The sequence below is a fragment of the Heteronotia binoei genome, chromosome 5 (assembly GCF_032191835.1).
Source record: "Heteronotia binoei isolate CCM8104 ecotype False Entrance Well chromosome 5, APGP_CSIRO_Hbin_v1, whole genome shotgun sequence".
Classification (NCBI taxonomy): domain Eukaryota; kingdom Metazoa; phylum Chordata; class Lepidosauria; order Squamata; family Gekkonidae; genus Heteronotia; species Heteronotia binoei.
In genome coordinates, this window is record NC_083227.1 from 168,497,151 (window position 1) to 168,520,276 (window position 23,126).

General features: G+C 43.4%; 1 protein-coding gene across 1 annotated transcript in view; it reads left to right on the top strand.

Moving 5' to 3' along the window:
- Positions 1-19,379: 19,379 nt before the first annotated feature.
- PRR36 (proline rich 36) overlaps positions 19,380-23,126 on the top strand; it is a 36,181-nt gene continuing 32,434 nt past the window's right edge. Inside the window, exon 1 of the mRNA XM_060240698.1 lies at positions 19,380-19,399. The gene's annotated coding sequence lies outside the window, so the exon portion shown is untranslated. The remainder of the gene's footprint in view (positions 19,400-23,126) is intronic.

Consider the following 23,126-nt stretch of genomic DNA (forward strand, 5'->3'; position numbering starts at 1 on the left):
TTGGGTGAGTAGTTCTCTGAATCTTGGCTCCAATCAGAAATCACCTAGGCACTGGACTCTTGTTGTATAACAAAGACTGTACAATTTGTACAACAAACTGGGACTCATATTCAACAGTATATAAAAGAGAATGCTACTACTGATGCCACACCTTCAGTGCTTTGGGAGGATCTAAAAGCAGTTCTCAGGAGTAACTTAATTTACATACCATCATCCTTGAAAAAACAATTTACATGTCATCATCTTTGAAAAAAACACATAGAAGCTTTTAAATTGGAAGCGATGTCAAGAATTAAGAAACTGGAACATCATCGCAAGGAAAGAGGCAGCAAAAGAATTTATAGAAAACTCACTATGGAATGGAAAATTCTACAGTCTTTTGAAAGCACCCAGATAAAAAACCAAAAAACTTTTCATCAAGCAGAAACACTAGAATAATCCTCCCCACTCTTTAAAACTACCGTCCTGGAGAATCAAATTTGTCCATGGAGAATGCGACATCAATGGAAATCTGTACACCAAATCCTCAGACATCAACCAAATATTTTATGAATACTATTGATTCTTATACACTTCTCAGAAACCCTCAGCAATGTCAACTTCCTTTCAACCGATCCTCAGATCAAGAAACTGTTCAATGCTCATTGTTCATTACTAGATTGTCCATTTGAACTAGAAGAGATCTTGGACACCATAAAACCACAAAGCACTAGGGCCGGCCCCTTCACTAGGCAAATTAGGCGCCCCCATATGACCCGCAGAGGCCTTCCCCTCCTGCTGGTTTGCTCCCTCTCACACAGGCTTGTTCGTTCGCCGCTCTTCCCACTCTCCTGCCGCCTTCCCTGGGTGCCTGCCGGTTTCCCTCCTTGCTTGCTGCCCTTATTGGGCCTCTGCCGGCTTTCCTGCTCGCTTGCCGGCTTCCCCACCGTCCTTTTTGGGCACCTGCCGGCTTCCCTGCTCGTCTGCCACCTTTGCTGGGCCCCTGCTGACTTCCCCGCTCACCTGCCACTTTCCCCAGGCCCCTGCTGGCTTCCTCACTCGCCTGCCGCGTTCCCTGAGCCCCTGCTGGAGTCCCCGCTCGCTTGCTGGCTTCCCCGCCACCTTTCTCAGGTCCCTGCCAGCTTCCCCGCTTGTCTGCAACCTTCCTCAGGCCCCTGCTGACTTCCCCGCTTGCCTGCCACTTCCCCCGGGCCCCTGTTGGCTTCCCTGCTTGCTTGCCAGCTTCCCCGGGCCCCTGCTGGCTTCCCCACCACCCTTCTTGGGCACCTGCTGGCTTTCCCACTTGTCCGCCGCCTTCCCCGGGCCCCTGCTGGCTTCCCTGCTCACCTGCCAGCTTCCCTGGGCCCCTGCCCACTTCCCCGCTGCCCTTCTCAGGTGCCTGCTGACTTCCCCACTTGCCTGCCACCTCCCCCAGGCCCCTGCTGGCTTCCCCGCCACCCTTCTTGGGCACCTGCTGGCTTTTCCACTTGTCCGCCGCCTTCCCCGGGCCCCTGCTGGCTTCCCTGCTCACCTGCCGGCTTCCCTGCTCACCTGCCCACTTCCCCGCTGCCCTTCTCAGGTGCCTGCTGGCTTCCCCACTTGTCTGCTGACTTCCCTAGGCCCCTGCCAGCTTCCCCGCTTGCTTGCCACCCTTCTCAGGCCCCTGCAGGCTTCCCCCCTCGCGTGCCGCCCCTCTCGGGAGCTTGCCAGCTTCCCCGCTTGTCCACCATCTTCCCTAGGCCCCTGCCGGTTTCCCCACTCACCTACCATCCTTCTGGCGTGCCACAGGAAGTGCCTGCAGAAAGCCAGTGCAGGAGCAGCGGCCATGGTGTGGAAGGGTTGCCGCAAGCTGCCTAGCCAATCTGGCTTGGGGTTTTGTTTTTGTTTTGAAAGGTGTGTGTCCCTTTGGAACTAGGCTGAATGGGGGCAGGATGACCCAGCAGAGCAACGTGGCTGTTGGGAGGAAGTTCCCTTCATTTGTTTTACAGCCCCTCCAGAACTCGTTTGAACTGTAAAATATACCCTCTGGTTTCCCAGTGTTACGCTGACAAACTGGGTTCAGTGTACAGCATTTAACAACTTCCGTGGTAAGTAAATTGCCCCAATGAGACCACAAAGTGTGTGTTTTCAAATGGTGTTTATTTTGGCTGCTGTGTGTGTGTGTTTGTGTGTGTGTGTGTGAGAGAGAGAGAGAGAGAGAGGAAGTGCAGCTGCTGGGAGATGTAAAATGAAGACTATTCATATTTTTATATTTTTTTTTATTTTTGAGAATGGGAAAGAGTTCTGGCTCCACTCCCAAAATCTCCAGGTATTTTCTGTGTCAGACGTGGCAACCCTAGGTGGGAGGGAGGATAAAGAATCCCGAGTGCCAGGAAAAGTGAGAATGAGGTGCAAAAGTAATCCTTTTGGAAGTTTTTCCTGAGGAATGAACCAGAATCGAGGCTCAGACCCAGTTTTTTCTCTCTGCTGACCTTGAATGTTGCCTGTCTATCAGAACACAGAATGGGAGCCCTGGATCCAGTGTGTACTCCACAATGTGTGAAGAGATGAGTGAGGGTGATTTCTATGGGGGGCGGAGAGAGACAACTAAGGGGAACATGACAGAGGTTTATAAAGTTATGCATGGGGTAAAGAAAATGGGAAAAGAGAACTTCCCTCCCTCCATTAATATTAAAACTTGGAGAGCACTCACTGAAGTTGAAGGGTGCTAGATTCAGGATGGACAAAAGGAAATGCTTATTTACTAAACAAGTTTTTAAATTGTGGAATTCACTGCCAGCCAACATTGTGATTTCCAGGAGTCTTTAATGCAGTTAGAATAATTAAAACAAACAAACCTGTAGCTGGCTTGTTGTTGTTTTTCCAGTATTGTGAATGTGAGGCATCCAGTGGCCCCCTTTCTACCCCCAAATCTGTAGGAGCTTCCAAACAAATTAGGGCAGGGTAATCTGAGGTTTTTTTTTTAAAAATATTTGTGCTAAAACTGTGTTCTGTAGAGAAAGAAAATGAAGGACTGCTGTATTGCTTGTTCTCACAGTGGTTTTAAAAATAGCAATTTCATGTTGATTTCTTTAAAAAAATTGTGCCTCTGTGTGTGTGCACCTGGAAGTCGTGGTGGTAATTTATCTGTTTTTGAAAGCTGGTTACCAATGTGGGGTGGGGCGCCAAAAGTTAGACTTGCCTAGGGCACCAGATGGGCCCTGCAAAGCACCAGGCCCTGATGGTTATACCTCAGAGTCAAAAACAAAATTACTAATGTTTTAATCCACCTGTTAACCAATGCATGCAACAAAGTTCTGAAATCTGGGATCTTACCTTCAACTTGGAAGTCAGCTTCTATCATAGTTCTTCCCAAACCTGGCAAAGATCTCACACACCTGGCCGCTTTTTGATCCATTTCGTTATTAAACCAAGACTACAAAATCCTCACAGCAATAATAGCTAAACAACTGAACTCCTTGAGTACATCCAGGGGTGGCTCCAGGGCAAATAGCGCCCTAGGCAGGTGGCTCCCCTGGCACACCCCCAGCGCGACACTTGCCGCAACGCTCACCTGCCCGCCGCCGCTACAGCAGCACTCACTTCCTTCCCCCTGGTCGCTGCGGCTAAAAGTAAGCTCTGCCGGCTTCATCGCCCCTGCCTGCGTGTTTTGTTAACAGACAAAACGCGCAGACGCGGGCTGCAAAGCCGGCAGAGCTTACTTTTAGCCGCGGTGAGCAAGGGGAAGGGAGCGAACAGAGCGGTGGGGGGGGGCTGCAGCAGCCCAGAGGGGGCTAGTGGCGGCCCGGAGGGGGCTAGCGGCAGCAGTGGCAGGGAGGGGGGAAGGAGGCAAACTAAGCGCTTGCCTGGGGCACTGGAGGGGGGGAGAGCCCAATTTGCCGCCCCCGGCCTCTATGCGCCCTAGGCAACCGCCTAGTTTGCCTAACGGGTGAGCTGGCCCTGAGTACATCCACCCAGATCAAACTGGATTCATGTGGTTAGAGAGATCACGGACAACATCCACAAGACCTTACATGTTCTCTCCTCATGTGAGTCCTCAAAATCAGCTGCCGTTTTGCTCTCCCTTGACATCGAGAAGACTTTTGACTCACTTAAGACTTCATACTTGATCCCTCTTCTAGAGCACATGGGGTTTGGTGCTACTTTCATCCACCCCGCCAAAGCTATCTACTCAGATCCCTCAGCCCAAGTCAAAATCAATGGTCTAACATCTGATACATTCACACATCAGAGAGGCACAAGGCAGGGTTGTCCTATGTCTCCTGCGCTCTTTGCATTAGCTCTTGAACCTCTAGCAACCTTAGTCCAGCATGACACAGGTATCCATGGTTTAACTGTTGTCCCTCATAGATAGATAGATTTTATTTACGGCAAAAGCCAACATCTTAAACAAAAGGGATAACTACATATCCATACAAACTATCTGTAAAACATGATAAAAGTATTATAACAGTATTAAAATATACAGAAATGGCCATTAAAACAAATGAACTCCGTCATTTTAGGCCCTTTTATGTTGAAGTTAAGCATGTTTGCTGATAATATGCTGTTGTATATTACCAAGCCTGGAATGTCAATTCCTTGGCTCCAAAATCTCTTATCAATCTTCAGCTGCATTTCAGGTTTAAAAATCAATCAATCCAAATTGTGTATACTTCTCGACCTATCTACCAACTCTACAGCATTCATACATCAACACTACTCATTTCAATGGTCCACCTCTTCTCGACCTTATCTGGGCATCCATTTACCATGCACACTTAAACAACTTATAACACTTAATCGTATGGCAAAATTCAAGGAAATTAGCTCTGACCTTGTCAAATGGGATAAATTGGCTTTGTCCTTTACTGACAGGTTGCATCTTTTAAAATCCTTTTTCTTCCCAGATTTTTATATCTTTTTCATACCATCCCCATCGATTGACCTTGATTGCTTCTTTGTAAATGACAATCATTCAACTCCTTCTTATGACAAAACAAGAAACCTAGAATAGGATTTCATATGCTCAGATATTGTTCTTTTGGTGGTTTGAATTATCTGGACTTATCAGTTTACCACAAGACATCATTGCTTGCAAAGATGGTGCGCAATGGAGATCTTGCTGAATGGTCCAAACCGCTCTTGTTCTCATTATCTGTACAAGAATCTGTATGGACTTATTCCATCCCGCTTTGATTAGACAAAATCCACTACTTGCTGCTATTTTTAAGGTTGGGACACTTATAGGGGTCAACTGATCCCAAAACTTTCCCATTTTCAATCAACCATGGTTTCCACCTGGCAATTCTTCCACAATTTCTCAGCCTTGGAGATCCGTGAACATAACTTGTCTAAAAGTTATGTACAGGTTTATTATCCAAGGCTGAACTGGAACACAACATTGATTGCTCTATCCCATGGTACTTCTACCTTCAATTGAATCACACTTTGACAAAACTAGACCTCCCAAAAATCTTTCCGTCTACTGAAATCGTTTTTGAATGATTGATGGACTCTTCAAATAACAACAAGGCCTGAGCTCTCTGATTTATAATATGTTAATATGTCTTAACAGTAACAAACCTTCGGGTCATCAAACTAGTTGGCATCAGGACTGTAACATCTCACTTTCTACTGAACGATGGTCTAACATTTATTCCTCAACCTTATTCACTTTGCAAGAGTAGGGCTTCCAGTGATGGCCACTCGCTAACAGAAGCTAATTATAAGGTTCTCTGAGCTTAACTCCCTAGGAGCGTCTGATAATGCTGCTGAGAGATAAATTCTATCTCACCCCGCATCTGAGGCTGTTCACAAGAGAACCAGAACAGTGCCAAGCTGTCTGGATCTATTTACACCTGGTAATGTGGGTTTAAGCTGACTTGTCATTCAGAGAAGCCATTGTTATTGTGTTTATTTCCCTCCCCCCTTTTCCTTCTCCCCCATCTTTAAGCCCTTTCATTTTGCTTTTTCTTGCTCTTGGGAAGTTTATTCTATTTTTTATATATAAAAGATAAATTTGTGTGTTTAAAAGAACTCTCTACGGAACAAACTGCTTTACTTTCACTTTTCCAGGACATAACTGAACTACTCAACTTAATTGGATCTTTTCAACTGCATTTGGCATTAGACACTGTATTTTTAAACTAATGAGCATTTTATCAGCAGGACCTTCAGCTGAGAATTTATTATTACTTGCTCCAGTGTCTGCTTTTTAATTTTTTTTTGTGGGGGGGGGGACCTTTTTTCTTGAGAGACGTTTGAAACTACAATCAGAGCTGTGCCTTTCTACCTATTCATAAATTAGATTATAATTTATTTTCTCTCAATTCTATTTGCATCTGATTTGTGGTTTGCGAGGCGTCGGCCTCCATCATGCTCTCTCAATTCTATATAGTTGTTGTATTGACACTCTAGAGGGGGGAGTACTGTCACTGAGGGAGGAATGTAGCCCGTTTATACTGGTTTATACTGTACTCCAATTTTTGTAAACAGCATCTTGTGCTCTTCACTGCCATCCAGTGGAATTTATATGCTATCTCTCTCTCTCTCTCTCTCTCGGCTTGACTTCGCGAACGAAGATTTAAGAAGGGTGCAATAGTCCACGTCTGCTGCAGGCTCGCTGGTGGCTGACAAGACCAATGCGGGACAGGCAGGTCCGGCCACAGTGGCTGCAGGGAAAAGTCTGATTTAGGGTTGGTGCTGTAGCAGTGCGATTCTTCCTCAATCTCCTTTTGTCCTCAAGACCAGCTATGCGTGCGTTCACATTGAAACCAATAAACTAATAAACATACTGGAATATATTTTGGTCCACTGACCATTGGATTTTCTGATTGCTCTTCACTGTCATACACTGATTTTCTGGACTGAATTCAAGAGAAGAGTGGTGCCTTCTGAGGATGATAAGAAAGACTGGAGCCATGAATAAAATGCAGTAAACACAACACAAGAACTCAGTTTTTAAAATATTATTAACAAATAACTACTGTGGTATATACATTACAAATAACTAATAAATACTTTTATTAATAGACCAACTCAACTTCAATACTTTATTATTTTAATCCTGTCAACATTACTGTTTTTAACGTTTCTCATTTCTTTTATTTTAATATGATCTATAGATCAGAGTAAATACAAGTTCTCGGTTAATTAACGGCTGAAATATAAGCTTCCTGTTGTGAAATACAGAAATATAATCATACCTTGGTTCTGAGTTTTATATTATAAACTAAAGTTAAAAGTTACAGTTCAATTTTAATCACCCCTAAATGTATTTTTGTACTGAATGTAATTAAGTTAATAATTTGAGTTATTAAATGAATGAAAAGCAAGAACGTCAGCACTGAAAATGAAAAATTTGTTCACAGTTTTCTTGAATTTTTTGGGGGGTATCTGTGTCAATCCTGTGGTTATTTCCTGTCTCAGTGATAGAAATTCCTTTTTATATGATCAATGCTGTTTTCTTGACCTAGTTTTACGTGTGCAACCTGCTGCTGAATCCCTTCTTCTACTTGGGTGACTTTTTGGTGCATTTGGTCCTCTGACTGTTGCATCTGAGATGAAAGTGTGTCCGTTAATGAGATCAGTTGTATTTCTATAGTGTCTTGAAATTTCTCTATCCAATCAGACATTTCATGAGCCACTTCTTCAGTCTTATTTTTACTCGTGTTAAACATAAGAACATAAGAGAAGCCATGTTGGATCAGGTCAATATATATATATATATATATATATATATATATATATATATATATATATATATATATATATATTGGCCACTGTGTGATACAGAGTGTTGGACTGGATGGGCCATTGGCCTGATCCAACATGGCTTCTCTTATGTGACACAAAGTGTTGGACTGGATGGGCCACTGGCCTGATCCAACAGGGCTTCTCTTATGTTCTTATGTGACACAGAGTGTTGGACTGGATGGGCCATTGGCCTGATCCAACATGGCTTCTCTTATGTTCTTCTGTGACACAGAGTGTTGGACTGGATGGGCCATTGGCCTGATCCAACATGGCTTCTCTTATGTTCTTATGTGACACAGAGTGTTGGACTGGATGGGCCACTGGCCTGATCCAACAGGCCTTCTCTTATGTTCTTATGTGACACAGAGTGTTGGACTGGATGGGCCATTGGCCTGATCCAACATGGCTTCTCTTATGTTCTTATGTGACACAGAGTGTTAGACTGGAGGGGCCATTGGCCTGATCCAACATGGCTTCTCTTATGTTCTTATGTGACACAGAGTGTTAGACTGGAGGGGCCACTGGCCTGATCCAACATGGCTTCTCTTATGTTCTTATGTGACACAGAGTGTTAGACTGGAGGGGCCACTGGCCTGATCCAACATGGCTTCTCTTATGTTCTTATGTGACACAGAGTGTTAGACTGGAGGGGCCACTGGCCTGATCCAACAGGGCTTCTCTTATGTTCTTATGTGACTCAGAGTGTTGGACTGGATGGGCCATTGGCCTGATCCAACATGGCTTCTCTTATGTTCTTATGTGACACAGAGTGCTGGACTGGAGGGGCCACTGGCCTGATCCAACATGGCTTCTCTTATGTTCTTATGTGACTCAGAGTGTTGGACTGGATGGGCCATTGGCCTGATCCAACATGGCTTCTCTTATGTTCTTATGTGACACAGAGTGTTGGACTGGAGGGGCCATTGGCCTGATCCAACATGGCTTCTCTTATGTTCTTATGTGACACAGAGTGTTGGACTGGATGGGCCATTGGCCTGATCCAACAGGGCTTCTCTTATGTTCTTATGTGACACAGAGTGTTGGACTGGAGGGGCCATTGGCCTGATCCAACATGGCTTCTCTTATGTTCTTATGTTTAACACGAGTAAAAATAAGACTGAAGAAGTGGCTCATGAAATGTCTGATTGGATAGAGAAACTTCAAGACACTATAGAAATACAACTGATCTCATTAACGGACACACTTTCATCTCAGATGCAACAATCAGAGGACCGAATGCACCAAAAAGTTACCCAAGTAGAAGAAGGGATTCAGCAGCAGGTTGCACACGTAAAACTAGGTCATATAAAAAAGGAATTTCTATCATTGAGACAGGAAATAACCATAGGATTGACACAGATATGAAAAAAAAAAATTCAAGAAAACAGTGAACAAATTTTTCCTGTCCAGAGACAATACAAAGAATTGGAACATCATTAGGAAACCCAAGAGCATTTACTGGAGAAAGGTAATCAGTGGACTTTTGAGGTTGAAAATTAGAAGTTGTAATCTTAAATTATGCTTGTGCAAAAATAAAGGATATATATGATTTCTGGGTTGAGACAGCAGATGCAAGCCTTCCTTGATTTCCTCCTTTCCACGCAGAGGGTTAAGTTAGTCTTAATCTTCACCCTTGCAGGATAGACCTGGCAGATGTAGCAAATTAAGCTTGGGGTTGCTTAATAGGCACATCTGAGGTGGGGAGACTGAATCACAGCAGAATTTTGGGGAAGAGAGCTGAAACAACAATTTTGGCAGCAACCAGCAACTGTGAGAGTCCTGGAATTTGTCTTATCTTGACTATTGCTGATAGAAATTCTCTCCCCCAGAAGCCTGTGTGAAGAAATCGTCTGAAGGCTTGGAACTGGCTAGTAACTGCTGAGTAGTGTTGGGGCTTTCTCTACACTGACTAATTACTGTTATTTGACTTCTTGCCTCTCCTCCTCCCCCTGTTCGGTTCTTGGAACTATTAAATAAAGAACTGCTTAACTGAATGAGGGGACTCTTTTTCATGCAGCAAATAACCCACAGCCCAAAGCCAGGTTGAAGAGCTTTATCTGAGTGGGTTCCTGGAGTGGCAACCTTTTTTACAGCTCGGTCCCCAAAGAATATGGCAAAGCAGACCTTGAAGAGGACTTTAGCTACAAGACACTACAAGACTGAATAAGATGTTATGCACATTGTCCAGATATACAGAATCAATTCCAAGTTCACACTTCCAGGTGTGTGACGTTCTGGTGAAATTCACACATTAAAAAGCCAAGAGATTTTATCAAACAAAAATAGAATTTATCTTAAACAAAAATAGAATTTCACCTCTTAAATACAAGAGACAGGAATACAAATATTTCAAGACCTCTCTTCTGAAAAAGAGGAGAGACTTTGACTTTCTAAGATAGACTCTACAAGAAATAATACATAAAGTACTGCTGGAAGATACTGTTTGCATTGGAGGTGTATCTACCAAAAGGCAGAAGAACCATAATTACAATAGAATAAGCAAAACAATTTGCAGAAGGACCAAGTGAGGAAGATAGCTAGACCAAGCAACAGCGCTCTTATAAAATGGACAATCTGAATATCAATCTGAATATCAATCAATACTGACCTAAACGCTCCTTCTAAATGATCTAATTTTTTTAACTTACTAAAAAAGAAAAAAGCTGATATAACCTGTTTACAAGAAACTCATATAAAGAAACACCATCAAAAAGTTCTTAGGAATAAAAACATGGAGAAAGTTTATGCTGCCTCTCCAATTGAGAAGAACGGGATTGCAATCTATATAACAAATCACAGAATTAATGTTATGGAAGAATTGAAAGATGCTGATGGGAGATACTTATTTTTGAGAATTCGACCTCCAGATGGCAAGATCATTACACTGGCATCTCTATATGCCCCAAATAATACCAAGGAAAAAAAAATTTCCAGTAGTTTCTGAACTTCCAAGAAGGGGAAATAGTAATTCTTGACGATATGAATGTAGTCCTGGAACCTAAAAGGATAAACAGAAAAAGACTAAGTGGGGAGGAAGGAGACTTCCGAAGAATGTCATTCGCAGGCCTTGGATTCAGTGGGAGCTCACAGGAGCACAGCTCCTGAACCTTTCTGAGAGTTCTTCCTCCTCCTTCTGAGAGTTCCACCTCCTTGTCCATTGAATAGTAGGTGCAACTGCATAACAATCCCTGGATGAGCTCCACCACCTATTATTCTACAAAATGATCCCTGGTCATTCGGTATGTGGAACAGTTACATTTGAGTGATGCTTGGAGAGCCATTAATCCCAAATCCAGAAACTATACTTTCTACTCTGAAAGACATCAAACATCTTCAAGAATTGACATGTGCTGGATATCTAAAACTTTAATCATGAATTTAAAAAATGTGGAGATTCAACCTAAAATATTCATGGATCATGATCCATTATAACGAGGAAAAACAGGAACAAGAAGATGAAGACTGAATGATGACTTTTTATATCAAAAGGATATAATCGAGAAATGTAAAAAAGCTGAATTTATAAAATTAAGCATCTCGGAAGTGGTATCAATGACATCAATTTGGGAGGCAAGTAAAGCCTACATGAGAGGTAATTTGTGATAGCCTCTAAGAAAAAGAAAGAAAAAGCAGAAAGAACTACTAAAATAAAAGAAAGAGTTAAAACATTAGAAGATCAACATACAAAAACTTTACAGAAAATAGTTTACAAAGAAATCAAACAATTGAAAAATCAGCTAAACCTGACAGATTCAGAAGAAATCCAGAAAAAATAAAGTTTGCAAAACAGAAATATTTTGAACAAGCAAATAAATCTGGTCATTATTTAGCTTATTGAATAAGAAAACAAAGAGAAACAAGATCAATAACTGGAGTTTAAAAATTAAATGAAATCTCTTACCAAGAAGTAGACATCTATGAACAATTTATCTCCTTTTTCTTACAACTCTATAAGAAAGAAAATTTAACCAAGTCTGGATTAAATGAGTATATTAAGGATGCATACATATCTAAATTTACTAAAGAAGATAATAATATTGTAAATCAAAATATTACAATACAAGAGCTCTCAGATGTAATAAAGAGGTTGAAAAATGACAAAGCACCAGGCCCGGATGGACTATATAATCAGTCTGGATGACTTCCCTCACTGTAGGTGAAGGAAACACTGGACTTACCTGAAGGTTTCTTCTCTTCAGTGGGATGAAGTCATCCATTTATCCAACCTTTAGGCAGGCCCATATCCAGAATTTTTTTTCCTTTGGGGAGGCATCTAAATTTTTAAGAGGATTGTTGATTAAATTTAAGTTGACTAAATTAACTTGGCCAGGGGCTTGGAGTAGCATCCCACACCTTCCCCAGAGAGAATGCAGAAGCCCACTTGAGTCCTGGGGTGGTGAGGTCTCTCAAAAACCCACCTGGCTCTTTCCCTTTCAGGCCAATGACAAAGAGTCCCTGCCTGCAGGCTCCAAAGAGGACCGGTGGGGGTGGCTGAGGCTGTTGAAGCGGGGCCAGCTGGCCAGAAAGCTGGGGAAATGGAGGAGCCCTTATGCAGTGAGAAATTGCTCAGCTGCATTAGAGGAAGGTGCTTGGAGCTGGGACAGAACTGTTGGTAAGCTGTTGCTGAGAGAGGAGAGCCTGTTTGCCTGGGGGTGGTTGCTGGCCCCACACTCTACTGTTACTCTGGCTGTTGAGCCAGAGGTGGGTGGGGGCTTGAGCCTTTAAATTGCAAGGCTCCTCCTTGCCAGAGGCAGAAGTGGCTCAGCTGCATTAGAGGAAGGTGCTTGCAGCTGGGACATAACTGCTGGTAAGGTGAGTGTAGATTTACTTTTTTAAAACTGCTGGGGAGCATTACCTAGGGTTGCTGTGAGAGGTAACTGTGTGAGTGCTTGATGCCTGTTGGAGAGGGGTTTCTGATTGCTTTTGTGTAGCTGTTGCTGAGAAAGGAGAGCCTGTTTGCCTGGGGGTGGTTGCTGGCCCCACCCTCTACTGTTGCTCTGGCTGTTTAGCTAGAGGTGGATGGGGGCTTGAGCCTTTAAATTGCAAGGCTCTTCCTTGCCAAAGGGCTCCTGGCCTGTGGCTCTTAGCCTGGAGGGGTCTAGCCTGGGGGTTCTGTTGGATGGTGGGTAGTTCTTCGCAAGTAGTCTCAAGTGGCAGTTGGTAGTGGAATTTACAGGGAAGTCAAGATAAAGAGAATTTTGAAATGGATTCCTGCAGCATGGCTGGTGAGGGAGCTGAGGCAGTGACGTGTAAAGACTGGGGGGGTGTTTGTATTCCTACCTGAGAGTAGCAACAATTACACTTGCAGCAAGTGTAAGTTAGTAGCCCTGCTGGAGGAGAAGATACAGGGACTGGAGGCATGATTGTCCGCACTACATTGTATAAAGGAAGGCGAGGATTTTCTTGACAGAACCCATGGGGCACTCTTGAAAGGACAAGAGGAGGAAGAGGAAGTGGTATCTCAGCAATTGGAAGAGAACCCAACACAGGAGGAGGGTTCATGGGAAAATGTAATCCAAAGGAACAGGAAAATCAGTAGTTCTGAGCCTGTGCTGCTCAGCAATAGGTTCCAGGATCTCCCCACAATAACTGATTCTGATCCATTGGAACAAGGTCTACTTCCCCAGTCTCTGCGAAGCTTGAAGAAAGTTTCTCAGGATCCTGTGGATAAGAAGCCTGGAGCTTCTGCTCCCCAATATAAAAAAGAGGGTGGTGGTAATTGGGGACTCCTTGCTCAGAGGGGTGGAGCCCAAAGTGTGCCAACTGGACTTGTCATCCTGAGAGGTCTGCTGTCTGCCAGGTGCACGCATCCAGGATGTGACAGAAAGAATTGGAAGACTTGGAGAGCCAGTTTGGTGTAGTGGTTAAGTGTGCGGACTCTTATCTGGGAGAACCGGGTTTGATTCCCCACTCCTCCACTTGCACCTGCTAGCATGGCCTTGGGTCAGCCATAGCTCTGGCAGAGGTTGTCCTTGAAAGGGCAGCTGCTGTGAGAGCCCTCTCCAGCTCCACCCACCTCACAGGGTGTCTGTTGTGGGGGAGGAAGGTAAAGGAGATTGTGAGCCGCTCTGAGACTCTTCAGAGTGGAGGGCGGGATATAAATCCAATATCTTCTTCTTCTTTATCAAGCCCATGGATTATTATCCTTTTTTGCTGATCCATGTGGGAATGAATAATACTGCCCATCAAAGCCCTGAACGTATTAGAAAAGACTATGTGGCTCTGGGCCAGAAGGTGAAGGAGCTGGGAGCACAGATTTTATTCTCATCAGTTCTTCCTGTTGAAGACCGTGGCTTAGGACGAAAAAGAATACTTCAAATAAATGACTGGCTACGTTGATGGTGTCGTCAGGAAAGATTCGGATTTCTGGACCATAGCTTATGCTTTCGAGATGGTGGTCTTCTATCGGGAGATGGTTTGCACCTTATGGCAGTAGGGAAAAGGGTGTTTGGTAGCAGCCTTGCTAACCTAATAAGGAGGGCTTTAAACTAAATTGTATGGGGGAGCCAGACAATAATTCAAAGCCTCGTATGATACCAGAAACTGGGGATAAGAACACTAAAGCTTTGCAGAGAGTGGCGCATACACTAGGTAACGTTAACTTGTAGGTATGTATGGAAAATAAACCCTCAGGATGCATAAAATGTGGATTCCAATGTCTCTATACTAATGCACAGAGTATGGAACAGAAAGTGCCAATAAAGGGAGACTATGACTTGGTGGGATGAGACTGAAACTTGGTGGGATGACACTCACAACTGGAATATTAGGATTCAGGGTTACAACTTATTTAAAAGGGACAAATGAGAAAGGGGGGAGGTGTAGCAGTATATGTTAAGGAGGGATATACTTGTGAGGAAATATGTGAATCTGAGCATGGCAGTTGAGAGTCTCTGGGTAAAAATAAAAGGAGTAAGAAATAACAGTGATATTATGATAGGAATCTGCTATAGACTACCGTCAGTCAAAGGACTTGGATGAGATACTCCTACAACAAATAGCAAAGTTCTCAAAGAGAAAGGACACAGTGGTTATGGGAGATTTCAATTACCCGGACGTCTGTTGGAAGTCCAACACTGCTAAAAATGAAAAGTCAAACAAATTCCTGACTTGTCTTAGTGACAATTTCATTTTCTAGAAAGTGGAGAGGGAAACAAGGGAATCTGCTATCTTGGACTTGTTTCTCACCAACAAGAAGACATTGGAAGAAGACAGGATTTATATTCTGCCCTCCACCCTGAATCAGAGTCTCAGAGTGGCTCACAATCTCCTTTATCTTCTTCCCCCACAACAAACACCCAGTGAGATGGGTGGGGCTGAAAGGACTCTCACAGCAGCTGCCTTTTCAAGGTCAACCTCTGCCAGAGCTATGGTTAACCCAAGGCCCAAGGCAAGTGGAGGAGTGGGGAATCAAACTCGGTTCTCCCAGATAAGAGTCCGCACATTTAACCACTACACCAAGGAAGAATTCATTGAAGAAGCGGAAATAGTGGGCACCCTGGGCAGTAGTGACCATGTGATTTTGGAATTTACAGTCTTAGGGAAGGGAAAAGCTATGCGTAGTCAGACTTAAAGGTTGGCAAACTTTGACAAACTTAGAACTATGCTGGGTCAAATCCCATGATCAGAAATGCTTAAGAAGCTGTAAGAAGCGGGTTCAAGATGAGTGGGAGTTTCTTAAAACCGAAATACTGAAAGCACAATCACAGATGATTCCTATGAGAAGAAAAATGGAAGAAGCCTAAAGAAGTTGAGGTGGCTTCAAAAACAGCTCTCTAAAGGCTTGCGAAATAAAAAAGACTCCTTTAGGAATTGGAAGGAGGGCCTTATAACCAAGGATGAATATAAACAAATCACCAGTGCTTGTAGAGAAAAAGTTAAGAAAGCTAAAGCTCAGTATGGGCTTAGGCTGGCCAAAGATGCTAAAAACAACAAAAAAGGGTTCTTTTCTTATGTTCAGAGTAAGAAAAAGAGCAAGGACATGGTAGATCCATTGCGAGGGCAGGAAAGTGGTAACAGGTGATGAAGAGAGGGAGGAACTGCTCAGTTCCTACTTTTCCTCAGTCTTCTCTTCTGAGGGAAACAGTGCTCAATATGGCAAAAACAGAACATATAATGAGGGTATGGACTTGCAACCTAGGATCAGCATAGGGGTAGTACATAAATACCTAGTTTCTTTGATTGAAACTAAGTCCTCAGGGCCAGATGAACTGCATCCAAGGGTACTAAAAGAGCCTCTGGCTATTATTTTTGAGAATTCTTGGAGAACAGGAGAGGTGCCAGAAGATTGGAGGTGGGCAAATGTTGTCCCCATCTTCAAGAAGGGGAAAAAGGAGGATTTGGGTAACTACCGACCCGTCAGCTTGACATCTATACCTGGAAAAGTTTTAGAACAAATCCTCAATCAGTTCTGGAACATTTAGAAAGGATGGCTGTGATTACTAAGAGCCAGCACGGTTTTCTCAAGAACAAGTCATGTCAGACTAACCTGATCTCTTTTTTTGAGAAAGTGACTGACTTGTTGGATCAGGGGAATGCTGTAGACATAGTTTATCTTGATTTCAGTTTTTTGATAAAGTCCCACATACTATGCTTGTTGACAAGTTGGTAAAAATTTTATTTTATTTAATTTTATTTTATTTTATCAAATTTATATCGCGCCTTCCCCTGGTGGGCTCAGGGCAGCTAACAACAGCAACTTAACCATATAAAACATTAAAAGCAGATTGCACAATAAAATTAACCAATACAGTTTACAATCATTTAAGACCAAGATGTGAGTTTCTAATCACTCTGAAAGATCTTGCTTCACTTATGGTGGTTCAGTGGGATTATTGGTGCTGTGGAATAATAGCTACCTCCATTCAGGCAAGTTTAAATAACTCAGTTTTACAGGCCCTGCGAAATTGCGGCAGTTCCCACAGGGCCCTGATGTTTGGATCCTGTTACCATTAGCTTGATCTGTAACTGGTTGACAGATCACACCCAAAGAGTGCTTGTGAATGGTTCCTCATCCTCTTGAAGAGGAGTGACAAGTGGAGTGCCTCAAGGATCTGTCCTGGGACCTGTTTTGTTCAATATCTTTATAAATGATTTGGATGAAGGAATAGAGGAAATGTGTTGGAATACAAGTTATTTACATTCCAGCCATTATAGAGTTAACTGTTGATGTTTAACTGTAAAAGAGGAAGTGATGTATTGTAGCCTAAACCCAATTAGGTCCTGGCGCTTCTAAGCTGGGAAAAATGTAAACACTGTATTGGTCAGTTGGCACCTTGTGCCTGAAACTCCTTTGATGTTATACGCAAGTTGAATTGCTCTTCTTTCTGTCGCAATGTTCTCTGGGGAGAAGAACCAGCTAACAAAGGGTTGTAAATGTAGTCGTGTAGCAAATAACATGTAGTTAGCCATGCTAGAATGCAATGTTTATTTTTCTTTTATCCCAAGTACCTTTTCCTGATATTTTATAGTAAACTTTATTTCTTTTGATAAGCTTAAGCCTTGTCTCTAATTATCGCGATTTCCACACCTCTGAATTTCAAAACGCATTTCCCAACAGAATGCTTATTAGATTTGCAGATACTAAATTGCAAATGCAGTAGAAGACAGAAACAGGATACAGGATGATCTTGACGGGCTGGAAAACTGGGCTAAAATCAATAAAATGAATTTTAACAGGGATAAATGTAAAGTTATGCATTTAGATGGGGGAGACTTAGCAGTAGTGTGAAAAGGATCTTGGGGTCTTAGTGGACTATATGCTGAACATGAGTCAACAGTGTGATGTTGTGGTTAAAAAGGCAAATGTAATTTTGGCCCGTATCAACAGAAGTATAGTGTCCAGATCACATGAAGCGATGGTATCGCTTTACTCTGCTTTGGCAAGATCTCACCTGGAGTATTGTGTTCAGTTTTGGGCACCACATTTCAAGAAGGATATAGAAGGATATAGAAGGACAAGCTGGAACGGATCCAGAGGAGGGTGACAAAGATGGTGAAGGGTCTGAAGACAAAGTCCTATGAAGAAAGATTGAAGGAGTTGGGGATGTTTAGCCTGGAGAGGAGGCAGCTGAGAGGTGATATGATCACCAGTTTCAAGTATATGAAAGGCTGTTATCTAGGAGATGGTGTGGAATTGTTTTCTGTGGCCCTGGAAGGTAGGACCAGAACCAGTGGGTTGAAATTAAATCAAAAGAGTTTCCAGCTCAACATTAGGAAGAACTTTCTGACCATTAGACCAGAAGATGATGGGCTCTCCTTCCTTGGTTGAAAAAATCTTTCAACCTTCAATTGACATAATGCTCTCAAGTTGAAAGCTATGCAGCAATGAGACAATTCTTTATAAATTTCTTATAAAAGAGAAAGCCATTCTTCATTTTGAGCAGGGACAAAGCCCTTGATTCTTTTTGCTGGCCAAGAAACTACCAGCAAATAATAAAAATTGGCCATTATGCCAATATTAAAATTGAAGGTTGAAACCAGATAAATAGGATTACTCCTTATAGAAAAGCACATTGCAACAATGTGTGGTTCCTACAGGAAGCCTCAGTGCTGGGGTGGGAAGATTTTTGGCCAGCAATAAATTGGAAGAATTTGCACCTGCTTTGAATGGAGGAAGCTGGCTTACTCCTTTATCGTGTACAACTCAACAAGACAAGAACTTTTACAATACTGATGAAGTGTAATGTGAAACGCGTTTACTGTAACTAGTTACTTGTATGTTGCACCACTAAAATACTATGGGCCCTGTTGAAATTGGTTTAAATGTCTCCTATGGGTATTATTGCGTATTTTTGTATCAAAGACATTTGTCAATCTAAAAGTAGTTTTATATTTTAAAAGTATGTATATTGTTAAGTAATTATATGTATATAAAAGTATGGTAGCCTATTTACATCACAGTTTGTTGTTTGTTTTTTGTCATGGCTATTTGTGGGGCATGGCTTGTAATTAATGGGTAGGGCCTCAGAATGCCCCACTGTTGTTATAGGCCCGCCCTCAGGGTTCTTTCATTGATGTATGTTACTAGTTATCAGTTTCAACTTGTCCTATTGTATTTCCCCCCTAGTTCTTACTATGTAATAGTTTGTAGTTCATAACTTGAGAGCATTTTTTTACCTAAGCTGTTTGATGTCTGGAAGGCCACTCCTGTTCTATCCATGAAAGGCATACAAAAATTTGCATAGTTCTGCTTGGAGTAAAAGGGGGCATGGCCAACCAGCCTCGATGACTTTATGCGATTGCAAAGAAGAAACCAGTGTTTCGGCCTCCAGTTTGGTTAAGTGAGCTCTCACAGATTAATCCAGATTGACACAACACCCGTTAAACTCGTTGCTGTAGAAATAAACAGAACTCTTGTGACACTTTTAAGAAACTATTATTCCAGCATGAACCTTCCCTGCACTGAACTCCAAGGCGGAACAGGCCCATTCAAACGCAGTTCTTTCTAGCGCAGCCATGGCTTCACACATTCATTCAGCGGGAGGGGGCTGATGCCCAGCCACGTGTAGGACCGATGCATTCTCCCTTGTGCGCGACGTTACACGCGGGCAGAGAGGAAGGTGAGCGCAGCCTCCCCTCCGAATCGACCCGTCCACCCACCCACCCAAGACAATCGAGCCGCTCCGCTCCGGGTGACATCATCCCTTCCAAATCCCAACCGGCGCTGCCATTGGCTGGCCAGGTAATTGAGCTGGGCATTTCTGCTCGGCTCTCGCCCGGCCCATCCCACTTGGTGTCGGCGGCGCTGCCCCCCAGCCCGGCGGCGCAGTGATCCTGAGCGGCGGCAGCTGCTGCTGCGAGGCCCACCTCCTGCACTCGGGAGGAGCGGTTGGCGCTGGCGTGCTCGAGCGAGGTAACAGCCGCGGGCTAGAGGGCGCCGGCAGCGGCGGCTGCACGCCTCGGGCAGGGGCAGGGGCGGGGAAGATGCGTCGCTGTGCCGCACATGGAGCCGGCAGGTGCAGAGGGAGCCTCGCCGGGTGTGTTGGATGGAGCGGGGCGGCGGCTTTGTTATGCAGGGCAGTTCTAGACGGAGTTCCCGGGGGCTTGCGAGCCTCGTTTCTCCGGAGCTGCTGAAGCCCCTTCTCCGGTCACCGCCTCTTTCTCCCCCACTGGCGGGGGTGTGCGGCTCGCCTCTGCATGCGCACATCTTTCCGGGGGCTCTTCTGCTGTTGTCCTCTCTGGGCGCTTTCTGAGGCTGTCTGGCCGTTTGAACGTGCAGCTGAAGGCCTGGGCGCGGAGAGGGGAGGGAAGGGAAAGGAGAGAGGATGGGATTAAAAAAAGCCCCCGATGCTCTTGCCCAAAGAGGCTTCGGTGGGAGAGGCCAAGAGCCCAAGTCCTGCACCCTTTCTTTGTTCAGGGATGCTGATGGGCAACCATTTTTTTTTCTGCTGTGCCCAGCCCCACCCTATGTTACTTTGCAAATGGGAGTAGAACCGTTTCTGGGGCTCATGGGTGTGTCTTGTCTGCATTTGTCAGTATTGTGTACTTCTACAGTATGAGAATTAATCTTTAGGTTAATTCTGGTGCTCATGGATGTGTCTTGTCTGCATTTGTCAGTATTGTATACTTCTACAGTATGAGAATTAATCTTTAGGTTAATTCTGGTGCTCATGGATGTGTCTTGTCTGCATTTGTCAGTATTGTATACTTCTACAGTATGAGAATTAATCTTTAGGTTAATTCTGGTGCTCATGGATGTGTCTTGTCTGCATTTGTCAGTATTGTGTACTTCTACAGTATGAGAATTAATCTTTAGGTTAATTCTGGTGCTCATGGATGTGTCTTGTCTGCATTTGTCAGTATTGTATACTTCTACAGTATGAGAATTAATCTTTAGGTTAATTCTGGTGCTCATGGATGTGTCTTGTCTGCATTTGTCAGTATTGTGTACTTCTACAGTATGAGAATTAATCTTTAGGTTAATTCTGGTGCTCATGGATGTGTCTTGTCTGCATTTGTCAGTATTGTATACTTCTACAGTATGAGAATTAATCTTTAGGTTAATTCTGGTGCTCATGGGTGTGTCTTGTCTGCATTTGTCAGTATTGTGTACTTCTACAGTATGAGAATTAATCTACAGATTAATTCTCATCCAGTAAGTATCTGGTCTTGAACATTACGACCTATGTCATATTTCCCAAGGGCCCCAATGGACAAAAGGGTTGCTTTCCCTCACCTTTGCTAAGTACAGACGGACTATAAATATAGCTGTGGTCTTAAATATGCAGAAAAGAGGTCCTTGTCGTCTGCACAAATGGTTCTCTTTCCCTTCCGGTCTATTGTCCAGTGGTAAGTAGATCAGAAGAAAGCCTAGCAGGAAAATAATATAGGAAGCGGAACTTAAATTAAAAACGGGGATCCAGGTGAGAAATTAGCAGTTTGCTGTGGTGATACTGAAGGGGGATAGGAGGGATCGAGATAAATGATTGAGATCTACTGAAAACATTCACTGGAGTGCTTGGACTTGGCTGGGGAAGCCTTCGAAGAGCATGAGCCTTTGAGTGATGGGGCAAAGCACCAGCGAGTTCAAACCAGCAGGAATCTCTTTGGCTACATTAGGAGAGAAGGTTAACTTGGTCCAGTATTAGCCATGGGCAGTAACGGACGTACACACAGAACTCAAGAATCAGGGTTTCAGATTAAGGGGATTTCAGAGATACTGTTCAAAGAAGGTGAGCTTTTCATGTTTAACTGAATGCTTGTATAGTAAATTTATTATCAAATTCAACAGCAGGAAAAGTGGGATGGGGTGAGGAAAGAAAAAAGACTCATCCTTCTGCAGTGATCTTTCAGGGTCCTTGCCATTGGTGGCTGGTTACCTTTGAGAGACTGAAATGAATAAACAAAACCTCAGTAGAGAGGGCATAATACCAATCTTATTAATAGAATGATGGAGTTGGAGGGACCTCCAGGATTCTAGTCCAACCCCCTGCACAGTGCAGGAAAATCACAAGTATCTCCCCTCCTTTGTATGATCTGCCTAAGTTCACAGAATCAGTATTGCTGTCAGATGGCCATCTAGCCTCTGTTTAAAAACCTCCAAAGGATCGCCCACCACCTCCTGAGGAAGCCTGCTCCACTGAGGAACTGCTCTGTCAGGAAGTTCTTCCTAATGTTTAGCCAAAAACTCTTTTGATTTAATTTCAACACATTGGTTCTGGCCTGACCTTCTGGGGCAACAAAAAATAACTCTACATCATCCTCTGTATGATGGCCCTTCAAGTACTTGAAGATGGTGATCGTATCACCTCTCATTCGTCTCCTCTCCAAACTAAATATACCCAGCTCCTTCAGCCTTTCCTTGTAGGACTTGGTGCAGCTTGTCTATATCCTTAAATTGTGGTGCCCAAAATGGAACATAGTATTCTAGGTGAGGTTTAATTAGAGCAAAGTGGTACCATCACTTTGTGGGATCTGGACACTATATTTGAAGATATTGGATTTGGATTTATATCCCACCCTATACTCTGAAGGAGTCTCAGAGTGGTCACAGTCTCCTTTACCTTCCCCCCCACACACACACGACAGACACCCTGTGAGGTAGGTGGGGCTGAGAGAGCTTTTACAGCAGCTGCCCTTTCAAGGACAATTCCTACGAGAGCTATGGCTGACCCAAGGCTATTCCAGCAGCTGCAAGTGGAGGAGTGGGGAATCAAACCCGGTTCTCCCAAATAAGAGTCCACGCACTTAACCACTACATCAAACTTCTGTTGATACAGCCCAAAATTGCATTGCCTTTTTAGCTACTGCATTACACTGCTGAGTTGTGTTGAGTCTATGAACAACTAAGACCCCTAGATCCTTTCCACACAAACTACTGTCAAGACAAGTCTCTCCCATCCTATAATTATTCATTTTTCCTATCTAAATGCAGAACTTTACATTTATCTCTGTTAAAATCAATTTTATCTGTTTTCCAGCCTGTCAAGATCATACTGTATCCTGTCTCTGTCTTCTACTGTATTTGCAACTCATCCCAATTTAGTACCATTTGCAAATTTAATAAGCATTCCCTGTATTCCTTCATCTGAATCATTTATAAAGATATTAAACAAAAAAGGTCCTGGGACAGATCCTCAAGGTACTCCACTGGTCACTCCTCTCCAAGAGGATGAGGAACCATTCACAAGCACTCTTTGGGTGTGATCTGTCAGTTACAGATCCACCTAACAGTAACAGGATCCAAACCACATTTTACCAATTTGTCAACAAGAATATTATGTAAAACCTTATCAAAAGCCTTACTGAAATCAAAATAAACTGTCTACAACATTTCTCTGATCCAGCAAGGTAGTAGCTTTTTCAGAAAGATAGGTAAGGTTAGTCTGACATGACATTTTCTTGAGAAATCCATGCTGGCTCTTAGTAATCACAGCCATCTTTTCTAAATGCCCAAGGACTGACATAAT